The following is a 24816-nucleotide window of genomic DNA, read 5'->3' as shown; positions in this document are numbered from 1 at the left end:
TCATAAGTACTTAACATCCCAACTCGAGGTGCGAGATCTTTCTACAAGAAGGTGCTTCAAAAGTTAATTTGTGGTGCCGGATATTTATGAAAGGCCAACGACTTGTGACATCAAGCCTCCGATTTGTGAGATAATTGGATTCTCAGTACTGATTCTCTTTACCATCGGATACTGAATCATACTAGTCGAGGCACCATAAATTGGACTATAACCCTAATAAACCATAAAACCCTATATCCAAGGTACTCAATGCTCTCTTTGGGAGGTGCAACATATATTAGAGTTAGGTGCTTTTGTTAGAGTCTCACACCGATGTATCGATTGCACTGTGCTCAGTGCGGTTTTTAAAAGCATATTGGTGCACTAGTGTAACTGAAAATCGTAACCCTGCACCCTAAACCATATCCATAAGCAACAAAATCCTAATTGAATCCAAGGTACAAAATGCTCTCTTAGCAAGGTGCGACATATATCGAAACTAGGTGTTTTTAAGATTTGTTATATTGATGTATCATGCATTATACTCGAGGTACCGATAGCACCATATATGAAGGTACGACTTAAATTGACGGTTGGTGCTGTAGTTGAGACCATGTACTGCACATACATTTACCAAGGTGCGAGATAATTGGATACTCGGTACCGATTCTCTTTACCATCGGGTACTGGATGAATATTAGTTGAGGTCAGCGATAATAAGATTCATGGTACCTAGGAAATTTAACTAGCTAGGCACCTTGCCTCTTACCACTAAGTACCAAACATACGCTAACTAAGATGGTACTGGATGAATATTAGTTGAGGTCCGCGATAATAAGATCGATGGTACCGATTCAGCAAGGTGCGACATAATTGGATTTTGGGTACCGAATGTATATTAGTTGAGGCACGCGATAATTAGATTGATGGTACCGTTCAGCAAGGTGCGACATAATTGGATTTTGGGTACCGGAACTTATAGGAGGGTGCTTGAAATGCTAAGTTGTGGTGCCGAATAATTTTTCCTCACATATAAAATGACTGTTGACATCGGACCTACCATATGCGAGTTTGATTATCTTTTTTCCTAAGTACATTTTTAGGTACTTTGGAATTTCAGCCGGGTGCCGGTTGTATTTTTAGGAGGGTGCCTTAAAAGATATGTTGAGGTGCCGAATAATTTTGTTTGACCTACAAAATGACTTTCGGCATCGGACCTACCTTAGGCAATGGTGATTATATTTCTAGTATATTTTTAGGTACTTAACAATTTCAACCGGGTGCCGGATGTATTTATAAGAGGGTGCTTCAAAACTTAAGTTGTGGTGCCAAATTATGAACCCTAATCCTAAACATTAAATCCAATACCCTAGGTACTAAATGTCTTTTAGCGAGGTGCGACATATGCCTAAGCTAGGTGCTTTTAATTTTTTTTTGTACCAATGTACTGATTGCATTATGGTCGAGGTACCGACGGCCCTTATTATGAAGGTACGACTTACCTCAGTTGTTGGTGCTGTAGATCAAATCATCCGCTAATGTGATCGGGGGTACCGATTTCACCATTTGAGAACTGTGGTATGCATTGATTGTAGGTGCTTCAAGGACAAAAGGTAGGGTTTTCACGTTTTCTATAAGTTACTTAACATAAAGATGATAACACCACTTACGGGAGGCGGTATGTATAAGACTTCGTAGGTACTGAATGCCCTCTTTGCGAGGTATGACATATACCTAAACTAGATACTATTCTAATAGTGTACTGAGTGTACATAAATCCTAGGTACTAAATTCTTGATTATATTTTGAGATGAGTTATAGGTACTTCAAAATTTGGACCGGGTGCTGGATGATTTTTTAGGATGGTGCTTGAATAGTTAAGTTGTGGTGCCGAATAATTTGTCCTTAAAAATAACACGCGACATCGAACCTACTGATATATGCGAGTTTGGTTATCTTTTTAGATGAATTTTAAACAATTAATTTTTTCGACCGGGTGCTGGATTTATTTTTAAGATGGTGCTTGAAAAAAAATTCATGGTGCCGAATAATTCGGCATGACCTATAGCCCAATTGTGGCACTTAACAATAGCAGCATTGCTGAATCTAGAGGGTGCTTGAAAAGTTATGTTGCACTGCCAAATAATTTTCATTGACATGCAAAATGACTTGACATCCGGACTATTTACAAGTTTGATTATCTTTTGAGTCAATTTTTAGCTACTTAGCAATTTAAACCTGGCCACGTTGTTCACCGGCACACATGTTCGGCACTTCGGCTTGACGTACAGCCCGACCGACAAGCACGATTCAGATCACGGAAGTATCCGGCGGACATGTGCAGCTCCCTCTGGCGTACAGGCTCAGCTTGGGGTGCAGTGGTGCACCATGGCGTATACGGGAGGCTCAGACTGATGTACAGTTTCAAACTTTCAATACGGCGCACGGCGTGCGGCTCAGCGCTCGTGTACAAGAGAAGCCCGTCTCATGGATGTAGCCCGGCGGACATACGATATCTCGGCGGTTGATGTACAAAGCCTCGACGTGTAGGTTCGGAACAACAGAGTACAAAATACAGCTAACACGTTGGCGTGTATGGCAGAAGGCAGCACCAGGAGAAAGCAGATAGGAAGCCTTCATGCATGGACCAAACACTGTGCGTGTACATGCATTGGATGCACATCGGGAGAAGTCCACACCGGCCTGGACTAGACAACATTTAAAATAGAACCGAGAACCCAGACCAGTTTGAATGGGAAACTACCGCAATGGGAAACATTTTTTGGTCAGCCAGGCCTGCTAGAGCATAAATACCTGACGCGGATGGACAACCTCTCCGCTTGTTTACTGCAGGCATGTGGCCCAATAGTCTGCACATCTCTTTATAAATAGCTCGTTTTTGAATTCAATATGGAGCCTAAGTTCTAAAGGTGTACTGAACAAGAAACAAGATTCAAAATTCCTGCAAGGCACATGTCATGCAACAGAGATAAGGAGAGAGAAATCTCATTTCACTCACTTTCTATGGATCACACTAGAAACTATTAGAAGAAAAGAAGTACGAATCCCAAAGCAAATGGACGGTGATGATAGCATGCGCTGGGGTAAGGTTACGTACCAAAACCTCGTCCTATATATATATATATATATAGTCCTAACTATCTTGTTGTGTACGCTATTATGCAGAATGAAGAAGCGCGAAATGCGAATAAGGAACATCCATGATGTTGGGTTCATTGACCCACACATCGTTAATTCATATGTGTTAGAACACCACCCCGCCGACGTGGAGGAAGACTCGTGGCGGTTTCTTAGAAAACAGGAACTCAAAAGTGATATTCTATTTCCTTACCATTTTGGGTGAGTGTTTCTGTCTTGAGCACATTCTCTTTTGTTTACTCCATGCATGGTATGTGGCTAATCGATGAGTTATGCATGATCGTGCATGTATCGTGTCCGCAGGTTCCACTGGATTCTGCTAGTAATTCAATTTCACACCTCCACAGTTCTCATCCACGACTCTCTGAATATGGATCCGGCGCTTTGGGCCGACATGAGAAAAATGATGCAAAAGTAATTATTTGCATTCATTTGCGCTCTATATCGATCGGCCTATTTCGTTTATTTCCTAATATCAAGTAACTAATTAATAACTCTCTTGTTCATTTAATTTTCTTTGCCTCGTACGGTTTGGAGATGGTTCGTAGATGAAAAGGTCGGTGAATTCAAAAAAGAGCTACAATTTAAAAGGGCAGTGCCTGGGACTGGGGATATTCAGCCACCGGGGACCAATCATGTGGATACTATGTTTGTGAGAGGATCCGAAGATACACCAATGAGCGGCAGCAGCCATCTGAGAACAACATCAAGAGGAATAACCTCCGGAAGACGCTTAGTCCAGAAGCTCGCTTCCGACCACTTCAAGAGGAACTAGCTGGATGGTTCGCGAGGGAAGTCATCGATCCTAGAGGAGAACACTATGTAGAGGACGTAGAACTTCATATGCACTAAATTATGTATGGAAACTTGTTCAAAATTGTATATGGTCATCCGATATTGAATATATATTGTATATTCCTCTTGAATTCTTTTTGATTCTAATTTCAAATTTGTTTGAAATTGTACATTCATATGCATGTATGTAGTACCGTAGAATATGTGAAACTCCTTCAAAATTAAAACCCAAAAGAAATAAAACAATACAAATTAAAAAGAAACCAGATTTAGGGGGGGGGGGTAAAACCCTAAACCTGCGGCGGCCTTTAGTCGCGGTTGGCCAGGAGAACCGCGACTAAAGGTCCTCCGCCCCGACGGACTGCTGGCGGCCACGTGGACGTGCCTTTAGTCGCGGTTCGTAAGGAACCGCGACTAAAGGGGGGCCTTTAGTCGCGCTTAATTGGTCGCGGTTGCGCAACCGCGACCAATGGCAGTTGCGAACCGCGACCGAAGCCCTTTTTTCTACCAGTGAAAGAAAGGATCTCATTGTCAAACTTGTTTGGGGACAGAAAGGAGGAAAATAAGAAAAGAAGGAAAGACAAACAAAAGGGCTGCTATATTCATCCATTGGCGTCAGACGAGTGGAAGTTGCAATCAAGCGTGAATAAAGCAACGTTGGTCAACGTCCGTGTGCAACATGTCGTCGGACGAACTTTTTGTCTGTCACATTGATTAGTCCGCGGCCCATGTTTGCCTTGGGTTTGCGTAGGTGTTTTTGTTCAAGGTGCATCGATCTAAGCTAGACAATAGTGGGCATCGAGTAGTGTCATGCATATAACACTAGTCTATATTATCATAGTTATGCTCGCAAATTTGATTAAGTTAACATTAGATATATGTTATAAAAATTATATCGTTAGAAACTTTAGATGTTTTATTTTCTAATGATATAATTTTCACATTATATAATTTAAATTATATAGGTCAAATTGACGACCTAGAGATACGAGGAAGACTAGAGTATCATAGCACGTATACCTAGAAAATTTACTATCAAATAAATATTGTTCATATATTTGCACTAAGATTCTACAAATCAATTAATACAAGGAAACTATGATACTAGTACATGATACCATGCATCGTGGAGGTAGTAACATATAGATAGTAGTATCATACGCATGATACTTCTATATAATATACTATGCAGACAGATAGTAACATGCCCATGTTATTACTATATGTTAGAGCATCTCCACTCGTCTCCCCGACTAGGCCCCCGAGGGACGTTTTTTCCATCCGGACGGCGTAATTCGGCCCAGTCGTGCCCCCGGTTCCTCGTTTTCGTCCGGATTTGGGCCTAAATTCATCCGGCGATCCCACGCCATCCCCGGCCCCCCGGGGAGCGGTCGGGGACTCCGGACGAAACGAAAGCGCGCAAAACGTCGAGGAAACTTCCCGCGCGTCTGGTGGCTCCAACTTGTCGGCGAGAGACCACGATCGTCGTCCTCATCGCATCGTCTTCCGCGCGCTGTAAAAGCCTGCCGCCGGTCAGCATTCGCCGGCCGCGTAGCTTCCACGCGGCGAGTTAATGCCGTCGCCTCGGTATCACGCGCGCCTACCTCTATTTATTGCCGAACTACCGCGTCTGCCCCGCATTCACCTCTCCTCTCTCTCGCATTCCACCAAATCTTCCCCCGAACTCGAAGAGGTAGCAATGGCGAACGACGGTGTGGCCAAGAACGGCTTCGGCCGCCGCTCTCTCCACCAATGGGAGGGACGGCTCCTCCACGCGGCGGGCTACCCGGCGCCGCCGGACTTCCGCGCACCGGGAGGATGGAGGCTGAGCGCAGGCGGCGTGCCGATCCCGCCGCCGCCAACGGGGGGCGCACTCGAAACGGCGATCAACGAGGTGCTCGCCACTCTCAGTGACGAGCAACGCGCGGATCCGCGTTTCTTCCTCGACAACCACGAATCGTGGATCGCGTTCTTCCGGCGCAGGTATGAACGCGAAATCCGGGCGTACGACGGCCCTCCTCCTCCTCCGGCAAGGAATAACGCCGCCGGCCGCCGTCGATGGTGGAGCGCGCCTGACCAGACCCTCGCAAATCTGCTCGCGCACATCGAGGACGGGAACTCCCCCGTCCTGGGGATGACGCTGCCGGTGGCGCCTACCGTGTCGCGCCGGCACGGTAGTTCCTGGATGCCGAGGAGGATGGTGTCATCCTCCTCCTCGTCTGGCTCGCGGTCGGAGTCCAGGTCCGGCGGGTCGACGCTGGCCACCGTCAAGCAGGAGTGGGCGACCGTCAAGAAGGAACCGGCGTCGCCACCGCCGACCAGAGGGCGCAGCAGCGGGGCCCTCGTCATCCGCGACCAGCCTTCCGCTCCGCAAAGCGGCCGGAAGAAGACGAAGAAAGAGGCCGCCGCAAACCAGCTCGCCGAGGAGGAGGCGAAGCGCGCGGAGGACGCCGCGATGGCGGAGGCGATCGCCAGGTCACATGGCGCGCGGACGACGCCGCACTGGACTAGTCCAGGCGCGACTGGGAGTGCCAGGAGGCGGAGCAGCAGCGGCGGCTGCTGGATCTGGCCGCCGCGCGTCAACTCGCCGCTCGCGCCGCCGCACCATCCGCCGCTAGGAACGCCGCGCCCAGGGAGGTGGTGAAGCTCGAGGAGAGCAGCGACGACGGCATGTACCTTCCGTCGCCGCCACGCACCGGCGACGCCGGCCAGGGCACGAGCCGGCCGGTACGAGGCTCCGCCGCCCCAGGACAACGCCGGCTCGAGCGACGACGACGACGGCGGCGACTACACGTCCTTCTACCACCATTTCGGCATGTAGTAGGCCGCTATTTAGTTTAAGTTTAGTTTGCCAATCGCTGAATTCAAATATATGTACGAATTCGGCCTATTTATGCACGAACTCGCCTCTATATGTTAAATATTATTAAAATTCGCTTATGTTTGAACGAACTCGCCAATTTTGTCTGAATTCGCCGAAGTCCGTTACATCCATCCTGGGCTCGCGGCTGGGAAGATGGGCCTCCCCAGGCCAAATTTTCCTCCAATCCGGACGACAATATCGCCGGATTTGGGCGTGGGGAGCCCAAACGGCTGGAGATGCTATTAGTATCTTATTTCTGATTTATATGTAACATAGAATGCCATTTATAATTTTGTAGACTTATTAAAATGTGTGATTGATGGTAAAATAGCGAGTTACCAATATCTTATCTTTTCTCAACTAATGACATATCATATCATCAAAATACTTAGTTAGTATTGTATGTTATTGATAATACTACCTCCCACACAACTGCGGTGCTGCTCACCCTTCTTCAAGCTACGGCTTTTGCCTTCGTCTTACATACCTCGTGACGGTTGCAGCAGGGAGATGAAGATGGTGAATTATTGAACATGGTGGCACGTGCTGCTGGGCGGCGTGTTCTGTGGTGTCGAGGCTTCGTGCTTGCATGGATCTTGTGCAACGTACCATTAGATCGTAGTGGATGTATTGTTTGGAAGAAATCATTTTCAGCTTGTCCGACACCAATGCGGTGTCGCATGCGGGTGACGTCTTTCCTTCTTGGATGGCGTCGTGGGTACCCTTGATCGATCTCCTTCGTTTGCTAGGAGAAACCCTAGGACCAGTCTCTGGTCCGGGCAGTAGCGATGTCATCGTCGCATACCTTATTGAACGTGTTTCTTGGTGCTTGATGCTTCGATGCTAGGAGCGTGGTGCAACTTTTTCGGCGGGCCCAACGTGGATTACCAATGCTTAGTCGGTCTGTTGTAGTCTTCATTTTTTTTTTCCTTTGATTTTGGGCATGTCTTTACTGTTTCTCAACACAGGAAGGGAAAAAGAGTGCAAAGCTTTCTTTAACACCTTAACCATATGGCTTTGGATTTGTGCATGTTGTATGGTGTGATTTTTCTTTTCTTCCTAAGAACCCTCCACATTTAAAATTTCAATGTAAACAAAATAGTGATCCTATAATTTCTATTTATCGAAACCATAAGTTATCATTGCTAGATTTTATAGGGGAAGTTGAAAATATGTTGTGTATGTGGCTGCCCCTGAGATAGGCTATACGATTAAGGAAATTCTAAAACATATTATGTGTCTAGTGGGATGAAGGACACAACCTATTATCATTAATCTTTGTATATAAAATTTTAGTGATAATGAATATTTTGTTTGTTATATAGATATGATACTTTCTGCCATGGAAAGTTCTAACGTTTTGCAGGAAGGGGAACATACAACATGAGAAAATAAGAGGAAATGGGGGAACATAGAAGCTTAGGGGTGCCCATGCATCCCAAAGATGATGAGAGTTATGAAGAGGAAGAAAACGATAGTAAATCTTCACCGCAAAGGTCCTTTGTAATATATAATAACTATTGGTATATTGATGAGTCCCATAATGCTCCTTTACATATGCTTACTAGTGAAATTATTGACAACAATGAGGAGTGTCATGTAGATATGCTTTATGAAAAAGCACTTAATGATAGTCCAATTTTGCTTAGTAATCCTCCGTGCTGAGAAATTTCTACTAGCCTATGTGAGGATAAAAATGATAAAACTATTGGTTCTGATGATACTCTTATTTATGAGATCCCTATACCAGTATTGAATTCTCCTATTTACACAATAGAGGAGAAATATGCTTTATGTGATAATTACATGCCTGGTTTGGAATTGTCTTGTGTAAACTCTTCTTTTAATTATGATATTATTTCTAGCAGCTATTTTGAAAGAGGAACGCATGTTATAATAAACTTACTGATCCTCTTTATGTACCTATTAATTCCAAGTTGCACTCTTCACATGGCTATATGATTGAATTTGATTTTCATGCTTGCAATTATTATGAAACAAGAGGTACCGAGAGCCCTCCTCATGCTTCTAATAATTATAAGTTGCAAACACCTAGTGATAATATGCACTGGTTTTCTAAGGATTGTTGTGATTCATTCATATATGAAATGCCAATGCGTATACATGATATTACATGATATATGCTTCATGGTGTGTTCGGCATGCTTTAATGTTTTAAGTATATTGATTGACTTGATCGCACCATGGGGCCCTGGTATTTTTTTTAATCATGTTTGCTATATAATAATGAGAAGGGGATAATCAAAAAACACCACTCACACAACATATGACCCTCATGAAAATAAGTAAGTAAAGCATAGCTATATAGCTATAAAGAAAGCGCTTTGTAGAAGGTAACCCGGTTATTTATATTTTGGATCTTCTTTCTGCACTCTTGCTGTAACAAGAGAGTTTCCTTTTGAGGAGTCTTGTTCTTTGTCTGCTAGTATTACACAGTCTGCTTTCCCTCGGGTTCCGAGCACACGGCTGCAAGAAAAGTTTCTTGTCATTTTTTCCACGTTAGTTTTGATTCAAAACCAAAAGTTGCATTCTCCCACTCGACTTCAGAACTCTAGTCCTGTCTGGAGGCCTTTTTATCATCATTGCACAAGACACCACTTGCTTAAGCGGCACCACTTTTTCTTGGAGGGAAAATACAAAACCATTCACTATTGTTCAATTCTGTGGAATGATACAAAGAGTGAAAGAGATGATAATAAATTGACTCGCTAGGAAATCAACCGGTTTTAAAGGAAAGTATATTATAACCTTCAAGATCTATCAACAAGGAACAAAGATAAATAGAGAACCAGATCGATGAAAGGTTTATTCAACAGACGAACTGAGGTCTTCGGATAGTGTAACATACGAAGCACACCATGGATCATGATAACAAACACGACAATGGTGGCTGCTTTGTGTCAGTGATAAGATGAAATCGGTTATTCTAGTGTCGCCGCTAAAACACCCAAGGACAAGGCAAAGGATTCAGAACTGGTAAAGACGCAAGGACAAAATTAACAAAAGGATTACAAACCCCACGGTTTAACCTAGAAGATTAAGGAACGAAAGATTCTAGAATCAAATCCAAGAGGTTATGTAATCTGAAGACACACATAAAACTTTGGACTAGGATGATTTAGAGGAAGGGTGATACGTTACAAACGTATCTATAATTTTTGATGCTCCATGCTTGTTTTACACGAATTTCTATACAAAAGGATAGGATGTCGTCTGGAGGGGGGTGAATAGGCGTTTTAAAAACTCTTAGAGGTCGTTTGGTATCCATCATTTGGGCCTGGAATCCTGGAATTCATTTTGGAATTTCATAGGTGGGCTGTTTGGTTGCCACAGAATTGGGCTGTCATTTCATTTAGGAAATCCAGCAAAATGACCCCATAGGTAAACACAATACCAAGCTAAGACCTGTCATTTGCGTTTCTCTATAGAGACCATTTACAAATTCAATATTGAATTCTGCTGTCATTTGCAATTCCTGTGGCAACCAAACAAGTGTCCATTTCTGGAATTACAATATAAATGAAATGAATACATGTATTCATTTCAAAATGCTACAAACGAAATGAAAGCCTGGTTTCCAAACGACTTCTTACGGATTTGGCTTGTAAGAATGCAGAATTAAACTAACGTTTATTTAGCACAAATCCTAAATATGCTAGGCTCACATAAGTGCAACAACAACAACTAGAGCTAAGCAAGATAGGCACAAGATATATGTAGCACAAGTGATAGCAAGATATATTTACTTCAAACACGATGGCTATCACAAGGAAAGTAAGCTCGGGTATAGAGATAACCGAGGCACGCGGAGACGAAGATGTATTCCCGTGTTCCCTTCCTTTGCAAGAAGGTATGTCACGTTTGGAGGGGTGGAGGTCCCACGAAGGATTCCCCAACGCCACGAAGGCTCACCCTATTCTCCGAGCCTATCCCACGAAGGAAAAGCCCTTTCCTTATGGCTAGCTCTTCCTCCACTCCGGAGATGGAAAGCTCCACAACCACTTCACAAGCTCCATGAAGGAGAAGCCCGGGCCCCTTCACAATCTTCCACGAAGAGGTCACAGGGACACCAACCAAGCCAACTAGGAGGTCACCCTCCAAGAGTAACAAGCTCACGGTCTCTCACTCGAAGAAATCGTGATGGAGAGCTCAACACTATGCAATGATGCAAAGAAAGAACACTAGAGGTGTTCAAATCTTTCACACTCAAATCCCACCAAAGAAACAGATGCTAGGATGAGATTAGAGGGAAGAACAAAGGAGGAAATCAACAAATGACTCCAAGATCTAGATCCAAAGGGTTCCCCTCACTTAGAGGAGAAATGGATAGGTGGGGATTGTAGATCTAGATCTCCTCTCTTAGATCCCTCAAGAATGAGCAAGAATCATGGAGGGAATCAAGAGATGGGGCAAGTTCTTCAAAGTCAACAATGGAGGAGAGAGAGTAGAAGAACTTATCAAGCCCAAGGTGGAAGAGGCCTATTTATAGCCCAAGCCGAAATCTAACCGTTGGGAAGTGTCCAACTCAGCATCAGTCGAGGGAGCCGGTCTGCCAGGCCTGGGACCGGGCCATCCGGCGCAGGAGCCGGTGCAGCCGGGCCACAGGCTGGACCATCCGGCCGGAACCGGAGCGTGCGCCGGGCCAGAACTGGGCTGCTTCTGAGCTTACAGTACATGTGCCGAGATGGCACGTGCAGGGGCCGGCGTGTGCCGGGAGGTCCGGTCCACAGGCCGGTGTCGCCGGGCCAGGCACCGGGCCGACCGGTTGAAACCGGAAGTGAGGCTGGGCGGGCACCGGGCGACGGTGCCAGTCTCCCTGGAATGTGCCCGGAGGCACCGGTGTGGGGGCCGGCATGTGCCGGGCCATCTGGTGAGACAGCCTGCACTGCTGGGCCTGGTGCCAGAATACACAGGACCCCTGAAGACCTTTTATTTTCCTTTTAAACAGAAAATACTCCCAAACTCCGATTGAAATATGGAGACTCCTCACAGGATATTTTTAGAGATTCAAGAGAGGGAGTCTCCCACCGTCAAGAAACGGTGAAGACGTCCAAACTCGAAAACGCAGTAGAAGATGCATGCAGAATCCGTTTTCGATGAACTTGGGCTTGTTGTAAAGCTTGCAACAAGCTCAAGAACCTTACACAGAGAAACACCAAGAAGCAATAGGGATATGCAAAGTATGAAAATTATTGAGCTCCCTAAGACGATGTGATCAAGTTACCCAACTGAAAGCCAATCTTGACAGTGCGACTATCTATCCTATAATCCGGTCTCCCAATAGCCACCTTGAGACCGGTAAAAGGAAAACCTAGAAAGGCCATACCTTTTCCTTGCGCATCCCGCTTGATCTTGATGATAACTCTTCAAGTCCCACTCAAGCTGGAATGCCTTACTTGATCATTGTTACTTCGTGAAGACTCACAAATGCTCCCCCATACACCATGATGGGAAAGCTCCATTGATGCACATCTTCACATGTCCATTATCACCAAATGGACGGCAAGCTTCAAGCATATGATCCTCTTGAGATGCTCAACTTGAACTTGCCCAACTCAACCTTGATGACGTTCACCACTTGACGTCATCCTTTCATGGACTATGTGAGATCTCACTTTTGATGCATGCCCATGGAAAGATACCTAACCCACATAGACAACATAAGGGAACATATATGATGGGTTATAGTTCATAAAGCATAATTGACATGGCTTACCATACCACATGACTTCTCGTGGCACATTCTTCATGCTTCATGTGTTGACCAATCTTGAATCTATTATTCACTCTTTGTATTGGTCAACCTTGTATCTTCTCATGCTCTATCATACAATCTTGAGGTGTATAAAGAATTCTTCATTTGTTTGCATGCTCTAAATCTTAGTGAACCATAGCTCAACTCTTGAGACTATCATGACACCGACTTAGATCCATAACTTGAATTCTTCACTTGGAATTAAGCACTCAAGATGTTGATCATTCATTGTTTATCACATAAGCTAGAGCATGGCTAACATTGAGCTCCACATAAGAACTCCTTCTTCATTTCTTCTTCTTGATCATATCACATATATGTCTTCAAATTAATGATCTTGATGCCAATACTCAAGGTATATCTTTTATCTTCATGGCATCCATACTTGAATCCAACACATGAACTACAAGTAGTATCTATGGAATATTCCTTCATATAAACTCAATGAAAACATTAGTCCATAGGGGTTGTCACTAATTACCAAAACCACACATAGGGGCAATATACCCTTACACTATATGTTTTGTTTACACTTCGTGGCGTTTTTATGCATTTTCTAGAACTAACCAATTAGCAAGATGCCACAGTGCCAGTGTCAGTTCCTGTTTTCTGTTGTTTTTGTATTTCAGAAAAGTTGCACATGAAATATTCTCGGAATTGGACGAAACAAAAGCCAAAGTTCCTTTTTACTGTCACGAAGACGGAGTCCGGAGGGGAGACGGAGAACAGCCAGGAGGTGGCCACACCACCCCTAGGAGCGACCCACCCCTTGGCCGCTCCTAGGTATGGTGTGGGACCCTCGGGCGCCCACCGACCTCACCCTTCCGCCTATATAGTCATCTGTTCGGGAAAAACCTAAATACCCGAGCCTCCATCCATGAAAAGTTTTGTAGCCGCCGCCATGGTCGAGCCTAGCTCGGGAGGGGTCTAAAGCTCTTCCCGGCACCCTGCCGGAGAGGGAGATCATAACCGGAGGCTTCTTCATCACCATGCCCGCCTCCGAAGTGATGCGTGAGTAGTTCATCTTTGAACTACGGGTCCATATCAGTAACTAGATGGTTGTCTTCTCCTCATTATGCTTCATATTTAGATCTTGTCAGCTGCATATCATGATCAAGATCATGTTTATGTAATGCTACATTTTGTGTTTGCTGGGATCCGATGAATATTGAATACAATGGTTGAGATTGATTATAGACATGTTTATATGTTATTTGTGATCTTGCATGCTCTCCGTTGCTAGTAGATGCTTTGTACAAGTATGTGCTTGTGACTCCAAGAAGGGGTATTTATGCTCGATAGTGGGTTCATGCCTCTAGTAATCTGAGAGAGTGACCATAACTCCTAAGGTTGTAGATGTGATGTTGCTACTAGGGAGAAAACAACAATGATTTATCCAAGGATAATTCTATTATTTACTTTACACATTTTACTTAATGCAATAATCTGTTGCTTGCAACTTAATACTGAAAGGGGTGCGGATGCTAACCTGAAGATGGATTATTAGTCATAGATGCAGTTGGATTACGGTCTATGAATCTTGTTGTAATGCCCAAATGAATCTCATAGTAATCATCTTGTCATGTATGGTCTTTATTCTGTCAATTGTCCAGCTGTAATTTGTTTACCCAGCATGCTATTTATCTTTATGGGGAGACACCTCTAGTGAACTGCGGACCCTGGTCCTTTCTTTTACACTAATAAAACCATCTACTGCAAATACATGTTCTCTTTATTGCCAACTCCCACGACAACTGCAAACAATGTTCTCTTTATTTCACTGCAAACAAACATCTCTTTCCACATTATACGTCTAATCATTTGTTTTCAGCAAAACCAGTGAGACTGACAACCTCACTGTAAGTTGGGGCAAAGTATTTTTGTTGTGTTGTGTGCAGGTTCCACGTTGTTGCTGACACCGGTAGTGCGCCCTGCCAAAGTCAGCCAGCAACACCTTCAGAAGTGATTTCTTTCTCCTACTGGTCGATTAAACCTTGGTTTCTTACTGAGGGAAAACTTGCTGTTGTGATCATCATACCTTCCTCTTGGTATTTCCCAACTGCGTGCTCTGCACAACATCAAGGGGCTCAATGGAAAATCCACATCGATGACCTGAAGTTTTGGCACCCGATAATACATTCAGGTTCTCACATTTTTGACTCATGCAACCATAGAAGCTTCATCATTGTCAACACCCGGATTTTTAGGTCCGGATGCCTATTATGTCATACATCGCAATCCCAGGAATATTGTTGTTGCGAGGCATAATAGTTAAGTATCACAGTCATCATTCATTACATACCATAAGTCTTACAATCTTGGAATCACATGATCCCTATTACACGAATAGTTGATCTATCGATCAACGAACAAACACAAGTTCATAGTTCAACATAGCGGAAGCGTAAGATACAAGGACTCTCTAGTCCACAGGCCAACGCTTGACGTCGGAAGGCGCTTAGTTGTCGTAGGCGTCCTGCTTGGTCATCTCCTTGTTCCTCTTCATACTCCGGCCATTTGAATAGCCAGGGACAAAGCCGTGAGTACTTTAAGTACTCGCAAACTAATACTAAAGTAAGTGCTAGACATTCTAGTATGGTTTGCTAAGCTCTAGTTTATTTGCGTAAAGCTAGTTTTAGTTCACAAAGTTTGAGAAAAGGCTTATTCAAGTGCTAACTAACTCAAGTGGGAACATTAGTGTCATTCCCACCATTCAAGTGGTGATTTCAATTCAATTCACCACAAGTCATTTCACCATCCCCTTTCAACATCATTTTCAAAAATATGACATCGGAAACTGTATGGCCTTTCCAACCGTCCGTAACCGTGGACGCGGCTATTCGAATAGGTTTACACTCTGCAGAGGTTGCACACTTGTGCCACAACATTTGATTTCATCCGTCGGGATTTCCCGAATCATCGTAACACGATACGCGGATCATCAACCATAACCTTTCACTTACGAATCCTAGTATGAGCACCTCTCCCCATGAGCTTGGCCTCCCGGTGAAGACAGACGGTCGGCCACGGGAGCTGCACGAGGCTTGGGCCGGACATTCACCTCATTTCGCATCATCTCATATCATTTCTTTTGTGGTAGAGGCAGCTTTCGGCATAACCCCGATGACGCTTGTTTAGAGGGAACCCATACTAAGACACATAAACTTCCAGTTAAGCCCTACCCATAATCAGGTATTGTGGGGGTACTTGATAATTGGAAAGGTATCGCATTCAACCCAACATCATTGTTTTATCAAAAATCACCATCTTCTCTTGTTCATATTCACCTTCAAAAATCATTCAATGGAATGCATCGTCATTCCAAGGTTTCAAATTCATTTCAAATTCACATTGTTCCCATCTAGAGTAGTCAAGTTTTTAATTCCTTAGCACTAGCTCTAATCCATGAGGGGTGCTATCTTGCTTTGCTTGGAAGAGACTAACTCACTACTCTAGTAACCAACTTGTACTTTGACCAAAGTTAACTATAAAAGTAACTCATTTAGAAATCAAGTAAAAACTTGTAAAGTAAAAACTTGGGATGGGTTCATGTAAGAAAAGATAAGAAACATGGTGCCTTGCCCCAAGGGGGCTTTGCACTTTGCAAGAATATTAGCTTGCCTTGATAGTTCTCAAACTGTTCCTCCTCCTCCTCTTGGTAGTATCCTTCTTCTTCGGCGTACTCTCCGGTGCTACCGTCTAAATTTGAATACGAGTATAATTACTCACTAATTCAATGGCTATTCCATACATCACATATAATCACACAAACTACTCTATGCACACAAATAAATTAACTAGAGTGCATGGGTTGTGGGGTTTAAAAAGGAATTCACTTCTTTGTATTTTATATGTAAATGATAGTTTCCATAGGGTTCTTGAGAAATAAATTCCTCTCATTGAAATCTTCTTAAGATTTAATTTCTCAAACAATCATGTATGAACTCATATTGACCTAAGTCAAATGTTCATCATCATCATTTGTGAAAATGATTTAAATGAGGTAACTCACCTCATACCATTTTAATAACACTACACATGATTTAAATCTCAAGTAATTCATATAAGAGAGTTTGGACCAGAGGTACAAACATCCCATGAATGCATGTGAGACAAGTTTAAATGAAGTATAAGACTTCACACAATTTACTTTAATAGTTTTGGACAATATCAACTAGTTAAACTAGTCAAATTATCCATTCATTTAGCTAGGGAATGATCATGCAAGGTGACCACACCATTTTCTTGCAGAAACAATTAGTGTAAGTCAAATGTGAGCTATTAGAGTTGGAAGTAACTTAATATCTATTTTGGTTGATTTTTAGGAATTATTTGAATAGGGAAAAGTCCCTGTCTTGTTATTTTTATCATAATTATTCTACAAAGAATCTGACCATGGGGCCAGTGGCATGTTGTAGAGAATTTCAGTGGCTTTCTAACAACATAAGATTCACTAAATTTGGTTTAGCCAATTTGAAACTATTTAATTTCAAAGTTTGTGCTGTGAGGAAATTGTTTGGGAATTATTTGAATCGAATTTGAATTAAAAGGCCGGCGGGAAAACGAAGCTGGGCCGAGTTGAATTAAAACGGCCCACTCCAGCCCACCACGGTCCACAGACGCGCGGCGTGCTGACAGCGTGGGGTCCACGCGTCAGTGGCTGATAAAACCCGAACCGGTACGTTTTAACGTGGGGCGTAGGATTAGAATCTAATCTAACGGCTCTAGTTCATCGTCCCGCCGGCGAGAGAGGGGTTCACCGGCGGCTCAGGTAGGGGGTCAGAGGGCTTACGGCGGCTCCGGCAAGGGTTGGCGGTGTGCTCGGGGTAGATGTGGACGACGGCGGTTCTCCTGGTACAGGCGGCGGAGCTCGAGGTGGTCGGGTTCGCCGTCGATTTCTGCAGGGCTTCCGCGGCGGCGAGCTCCCGATTGGCCTTGCTCCGGTGTGAATCAGGGGAACGGTGGGGTGGTTGAGTGGCGGTGAGAGGTGGGGAGTGAGCTGGTGTGGTTGGATTGCTCAGGGGAGGTCTCCTTTTATAGGCGAGGGAGGGTGCTGCGGGGCAGAGACGAAGTCGACATGCGCGCGGCGTCTCCGGCGGCTGGTCGAGCTGGGCGGCGATGCTGTCGGGTTCTCCTCGTCCAGGCAAAGCTATAGGTAGCAACGGCACGGTCGGGCGGCGTCTGTGGGCGGTGCATTGCGTCCGTGTCTGGCGCGCGGTTCGCGGGATCGTGTCGTCGTCTCCGGCGGCGGCGGGCACGGGTCTGGGCTGCGCGCGTGTCTGGCGGCGTCGCGGTGTCACGCAGGTGCTCAACGGCTAGTCAGCGGGGCCAGGGCGAGCGTGAGGTGGTGGCGCGGCGCGTGTACTGAGCGTGTCCGCGTCGTGCACACGCGCGACACGAGCGGCATCCAGGGCGTGTGCTGGCGCGCGATCTCCGGCGAGCTACGGCATCTACCTCGACAATGGCCGGTGCTAGGTGGTGTAGGGGATGCGGTGGCGTGCTGTGGCATGGTGGCCAGTGAGGGAGATGAAGGAGAGGAGAGGGAGAAGAACATGGCGGCATGGGCCGGCATGGCCATGGCTTTGCTTGTTCTCTCTCTCTCCCTAGGGTTTCTATGCAGCACTTAGTGTTAGTGGGAGCCAGGGGACAAGGTAGACTAGCTTTGGGGTAGATTAGAGTAGTTTAGGTGGTATAGAACACTATTTGCAATAGTGGCAAATAGTGCCATCATTTGGAAATTACAAAATTGTCCAAATTTGAAATAATTCAAATGGTGAAAGTTTTTGAAATGTGAGTGTGGAGATAAGTTGTATTCGACCAGAGGTGAATTGAGGTGGTGGTGGAAAAATTAGAATTCAAAAATTGGCCAAAATGGCTAAGTGGAGATTGTTGCACTTGTTATAATGTTGCAACTTTGGATGAGCATAGCTAGTGATCAAAGATGAATTTGGCAGGGTGATCTTCATCAAAGTTGTTCACCTTGATGTTGACTTTGAAATGGTGCAAGGAGTTAGCCAGAATTGGTTTGATAAAATTGAATTGCAGGGGCTCAAAGTGGTGATCAGACTAGAATTGTCAAAATTGACCAATATCATATGTGAGCTAGTTTTGTGTTTGAATTTCACTTGAATTGTAAAACCTTGATTCCAAAAGTTGTAATAAGTGCTTAAAAACATTATTCAACTAATGGTGAAAACCAAATAGGTCTCGGGTCAAAATTTATAAAAAAATACCATAGGGCATATGTGAGGTTTTCTAGGGTTTTTCAATTAGTGGATTTTCTTCCTCTTTGATTTATTTGGTTGGTGATCTTAATATGATCACACTAGGGTTTTAGAGCATATCAAATACAAGTAATAACAATCATCATGGCATATCACTCAAATGCACAAGTCCTATGCATGGTACTATATGCAAAATAGAAAAGTTTTTGTTGGTTTGAAATTTTGCTTTACGGAATTCTCTAACTTTCTTTTTATTGAAATTTGGGGTGTTACAAACCCTTCCCCCTTACAAAAGATCTCGTCCCGAGATCGAAAAGAAAGTTAGGTACTAAAGAGATCTGGGTACTCCTTCTTCATGAAGTCTTCTCGTTCCCACGTGGCTTCATCCTCGGTATGGTTGCTCCATTGGATCTTCGAAACTTGATGCTTCGGGTGCGGGTGGTTCGATATGCTTCTTCCAAAATGCGAATCGGCACTTCGCGGTAAGTCAGATCCTTGTTGATATCTACCGATCGGTGATCTATGTTCTTGAACACTTCGGTCTTCTCCGGGACTTCAAGGCATTTCCGGAGGAGTGAGATATGGAACACGTCGTGTACGGCCGACATTTCTTCGGGCAACTCCGAGTTGGTAAGATACTTCTCCTCGGCGGCTGAGGACCTTGAAGGGTCCTACGTAGCGGGGTGCGAGCTTTCCTTTCGGTTGAAACCTTTGCATTCCTTTCAAGGGGGATACCTTGAGATAGACAAAGTCTCCAATCTCGAAGGTCATCTCCCGACGTCTCTTGTCGGCGTAGCTCTTACGTCTAGACTGCGCCGTCTTGAGGTACTCTCGGGTCTTGTGTACTTTCTCTTCGGCTTCACGAAGAACATCCGGAGCCAAAAACTTGGCTTTCTCCGACTTCCGACCAGTTCAGGGGGGTACGGCATTTTCTCCCATACAAGGCTTCAAAGGGGGCCATCTGTAGGCTGGCTTGGTAACTATTGTTGTAAGAGAATTCTGCGTAGGGTAGGCAGTCTTCCCACTTGGATCCGTATTCCAGTACGCATGCTCTAAGCATGTCTTCCAGTATCTGGTTTACTCTCTCGGTCTGTCCGTCGGTCCGAGGGTGATAGGCGGTGCTGAAATTCGGACGGGTTCCTAATCCTTCGTGCACTTTCGCGCGAACCTTGAGGTGAACTGTGATCCTCTATCCGACACTATCGATTTGGGGGTTCCGTGCAAAGCGACTATTCCGGAGATGTATAGTTCAGCTAACTTTGGGCCTTGATAAGTGGTTTTGACGGCGATGAAATGGGCGACTTTGGTCAATCTATCGACAACTACCCATATGGAATCATTGCCTTTGCTTGGATTTGGGCAGATCCGGTGATAAAGTCCATTCCTACGGAGTCCCATTTCCACTCCGGAATCCGAAGGGGCTGTAACGAGTCCGGCGGGTCGTTGGTGTTCGGCCTTGACTCTCCGACAGATGTCACATTTGGCGATATAGCTACCGATCTCTCTCTTCATTCCGTGCCACCAAAATTGTTCTTTCAGGTCTTGGTACATCTTGGTACCTCCAGGGTGGATTGAGTAAAGGGTGTCGTGGGCCTCTTGCAGGATGACTTGTTTCAAGTCAGAGTCCGATGGTACGCAGAGACGTTCTTTGTACCAAAGAACTCCGGCTTCGTCTACGGTGAATCCGGGGGCTTTGCCTGCGGCTATCTGTTTCTTGATTCCGTCGATGCTAGCGTTGTCCTTCTGGGCTTCCTTGATCTGACTAACCAAGGTAGGTTGCAGTTCTATGCTGGCTAAGAATCCTTCACTAACAAGTTCAAGTCTGAACTGTTCAAACTCTTGATGCAAGCTGGGCTGTTCGGTTGCGAGCATGGAGTTCAACTGACACGGCAGTCTACTCAAAGCATCCGCTACCACATTGGCCTTGCCGGGAGTGGTAGTGAATCTCCATGTCGTAATCTTTGATCAATTCGATCCATCGGCGTTGTCTCATGTTTAACTCTTTACGGGTGAATATGTATTTGAGGCTTTTGTGGTCGGAGTAGATCTCGCATCGATTACCCATGAGGTAATGACGCCAAACTTTCAAGGCTAAGACCACGGCTGCAAGCTCGAGGTCATGGGTTGGGTAGTTTTGTTCATGTTGCTTGAGCTGTCTTGAAAGGTAGGATACAACCTTGCCTTCTTGCATAAGCACACATCCAAGACCAATCTTGGAGGCGTCGGAGTATACGTCAAAGGGCTTAGCGATATCGGGCATGATCAGGATTGGGGCGGTGGTCAGTCTACTCTTGAGCTGTTGAAAGCTCTCTTCACATTTATCGGTCCACTCGAACTTCTTGTCCTTCTTCAATAGTTGGGTCATTGGTCGAGCGATGCTCGAAAAACCTTCTACAAATCTGCGGTAATATCCGGCTAATCCAAGAAAAGCGCGGACCTCGGTTTGGGTGGTGGGGGCTTTCCATTCCAAAACAGTTTTTATCTTTGCGGGATCTACGGCAATTCCTCCTGCAGACAAGATGTGTCCCAGGAATCCAACTTCTTCCGGCCAAAACTCACACTTGCTAAACTTGGCATACAACTTGTCTTTGTCTAAGGGTTTCTAGGACAATCTCCAAATGTTGTTCATGTTCCTCTTCGGACTTGGAGTATACGAGAATGTCGTCGATGAACACAACGACAAACTTGTCCAAAAAGTTCATGAAGATCTTATTCATGAGGTTCATGAAGTAAGCGGGGGCATTGGTCAGTCCAAACGACATGACGTTGTACTCATACAACCCATATCTAGTGGTAAAGGCAGTTTTTGGGATGTCGGTGGCTCGGATCTTCAGTTGATGATATCCCGTTCTAAGGTCGATCTTGGAGAAAACTTTGGCTCCGGTGAGTTGATCAAACAAGTCTTCTATCTTGGGTAGGGGGTATTTATTTTTGATGGTGACGTCGTTAAGCTTTCGATAGTCGGTACATAAACGATTTGCACCATCCTTCTTGTCCACAAACAAGACGGGGGATCTCCGGGGGATGCACTTGGTCTAATCGAGACCCTTGGCCAACATATCATCTATCTGCTTCTTCAGCTCCACAAGCTCCATTGCGTTCATGCTTGTAGGCTCTGCGGGCTATGGGTCCAGTTCCGGGAATTAACTCGATGATAAACTCGATATCCCTATCTGGGGGCATACCGGGTAGATCATCCGGAAACACATCAGGGTATCGACAGACGACCCTGATTTGATCCAGAGTTGGCTGGGCTACACTTTGGTTACACGTGAATTTTCCGGGTAGTTTTTCGGAGACGTGCTCAACTACGATACCGGTGCTGCTAGTCATGGTTATGGCTTTCTTGGCACGATCTATCAATCCATTGTGCTTGGACATCCAATCCATTCCTAGGACAACTTCCAAACCTTTGGTTCCAAGAATGATGAGATTTGCATAGAATTCTACCTCATGTATTATGATGGGTACATTTTTGCAAAATTTTCTGGCCTTGGTGGTTGATCCGGGGATTTGAACTATCATAACATGTTTCAAACTGAGGGGTTGAATTTTACTTGTTGATGCAAAGTCTTCGGTGACAAAAGAATGAGATGCTCCGGAATCAAACAACACTCCGGCGGGGATGTGGTTGACGAGAAAACATACCCGAGTACAACATCCGGTGCTTCTGGGCTTCTTCGGCGCTCATGTGGAAGAGACGGCCGTTGCGGTTGTTGGGGTTGTTGGGGGCGAACTTCTTGCCGGTGGAGACACGGCGTTGCTGCTGAGCGAGGTGCGGCGGTGTTGCCGGCGAGCTTGGCGAGACGCTTGGGACACTCGTTGGAGTAGTGCCCCACTACACCACACTCATAACAAGTGATGGTGGACTTGTCCTGCTTGTTTGCGACGGGGATGGCATTGCTTCCGGTTCTGGGAGCGGTGTTGGTGTTGTTGTTGTTGTTGTTAGGGGCTCGGGGTGGTGCGCGGTTGTAGTTGTTGTTGTTGTTGTAGCCTCCTGGCTTGGAGTTTCCTCCACTCCGATTCTGATAACTGGGGCGCGAGTTCTGCATCGGTGGCTTATTGTTTCTCGGAGTGAAACCTCCACTTGAGCTAGGGCGAAACCTTTGGGGGTGGCTTGATCCACTCTGATTGGCCATGCGGCGCTTGCGGTTCTCGTTGGCTTGGTTTAACTTGCCCTCCATCTGGATGGCGGAGTCAACAAGGGCTTCGAGGTCGGCAAAGGGGATGTTGACGAGGACCATCTGCATCTCATCATGCAGTCCGTTCAGGAATCTCTCCTTCCTCTTCTCAACGGTGTCGGTCTCATCAGGGGCATACCTTGACAGGGTAAGAAACTTGTCGCGGTATTCAACCACCGTCATGCGGCCTTGTTTCGGTTCACGGAACTCATCCCTCATCTTCTTGATAAGACCCGGGGTACATGGTACTTGCTGAACTTGAGTTTGAAATCCTCCCAAGTCATGAATTGACCTCCGTTCATGGCACGGGTGCTTGTCCACCAAGCGCGGGCTGGTCCAGGCGAGATAGTGGGTGGCGAACAGAACTTTCTCGTTGGCTTCTACACCGGCTACCTCTAGATTGTTCTCCATAGTCTGGAGCCAATCATCGGCGTCAAGGGGTTCCTCGGTCTTGCTAAACACCGGAGGGTTGGTGTTTTGGAAGTTCTTGAGTTTGGATCCGGGGTGGTCATGATTTCCATGGCCTTGGTTGGCGATGTTCTGCAAGGCGATGAGGTTGGCTTGACGTTCGGCTCTTTCTGTCTCTCTGTCGGCAAGCATGGTTTCCAACAGTTGCAGCATCGCGTCGTTGGTGCGATTTGGAGGGGCCATCTGGAGATATAGAAGATCATGAGATAAGAGGGAACATTCTATGGTTCATTTTGGTTAAGTTTGAAAAACATTTGAAAACTTGTAAAATTTTCATGACAAACATAACATTCATTCATTCATGCAACACATGGTACAAACTAACACACATACTTCCATGGTTTTAAGAACCATTCTCTTGCTACGATACAAGGGACGGGATACAACTCACACCTACTATAAGTGAGACTAGTGCAACTACTCCTCATCATCAACATCGATCGGGACGTAGTCGTCAGGTCCTGCCTCCATAAACTCGTCGTCTTCCTCCTCGGTGTTCTCGTCCTCCTCAAAGTCGTCGTCGTCGCTCAGGAAGGCGTCTCCTCCCTGAATGTCGATGCCTCCATCGTCATCCTCCAGCTGACGAATCTGATCCTCCTGGGCCTTGACAGTGGCCTCAAGTGACGCGATCCTGGCGCGAAGGCGACGAATCGTAGCGTCCTTCTTGGCGCGCGGTCGTTGTTGAGTAGCTTGATCGCCTCGCCCTGCTCGGTGATGTGAGCATGGGTCTGGTTCGCGTAAGCGCGGGAGGCGTCGAGGTCCTTCTGAGTCTGGTAGAGCATGAAGTCCAGGTGCTCAGCATGGTGCCTCAACTCCGGGTGCGGCTGCAGCTCCATGGGCACTCCCGCAGCATCACGCCTCACAAGGTGTGCGTAGCGAGACGCAAGCGGGCGTACCACATTCTGGCCACAAAGACGAGCAAGTGCCTCCCGAAGAGCACGTGCAAGTCCATCTAACCAGTTGCTCTCCCGGAACGAGAACAGGATCCTCTCCGAGGTGGGAGGCTCCATCTTGCCCCTTAAGTCGGCGGTGATCACCCACGCAACTCTCCCCCGGGCGTGTCGTCCGGCTGAACCCCGTGGAACTCGGGGTGTGGGCGCCCAAGGAATTCCAGAGACGGCGTCGAGGTCGTTCTCAAAGATCAAGCTCCCTCCGTTCCCAAGTTGATAAAACTTGGTGTTGATGGGTTCATTGGGCTCCATCTGAAAGAGAATTGGTTGAGTAAGTTAGAGAGTGCAAAGTGTGGCAAAATTTTAAGTTGATTCACATAAGATAGAACATGATTCATCACATTTTGGCAAAGTCTTAAGACAAGAGTATAGTAAGTTTTTCACAAATATTTTCTTTCATTTGATTTAAAAATTAAATTTT

The sequence above is a fragment of the Lolium rigidum genome, chromosome 5, assembly GCF_022539505.1.
Source record: "Lolium rigidum isolate FL_2022 chromosome 5, APGP_CSIRO_Lrig_0.1, whole genome shotgun sequence".
In the NCBI taxonomy this organism is placed as follows: Eukaryota; Viridiplantae; Streptophyta; class Magnoliopsida; order Poales; family Poaceae; genus Lolium; species Lolium rigidum.
Note: the sequence above shows the minus strand (reverse complement) of the source record.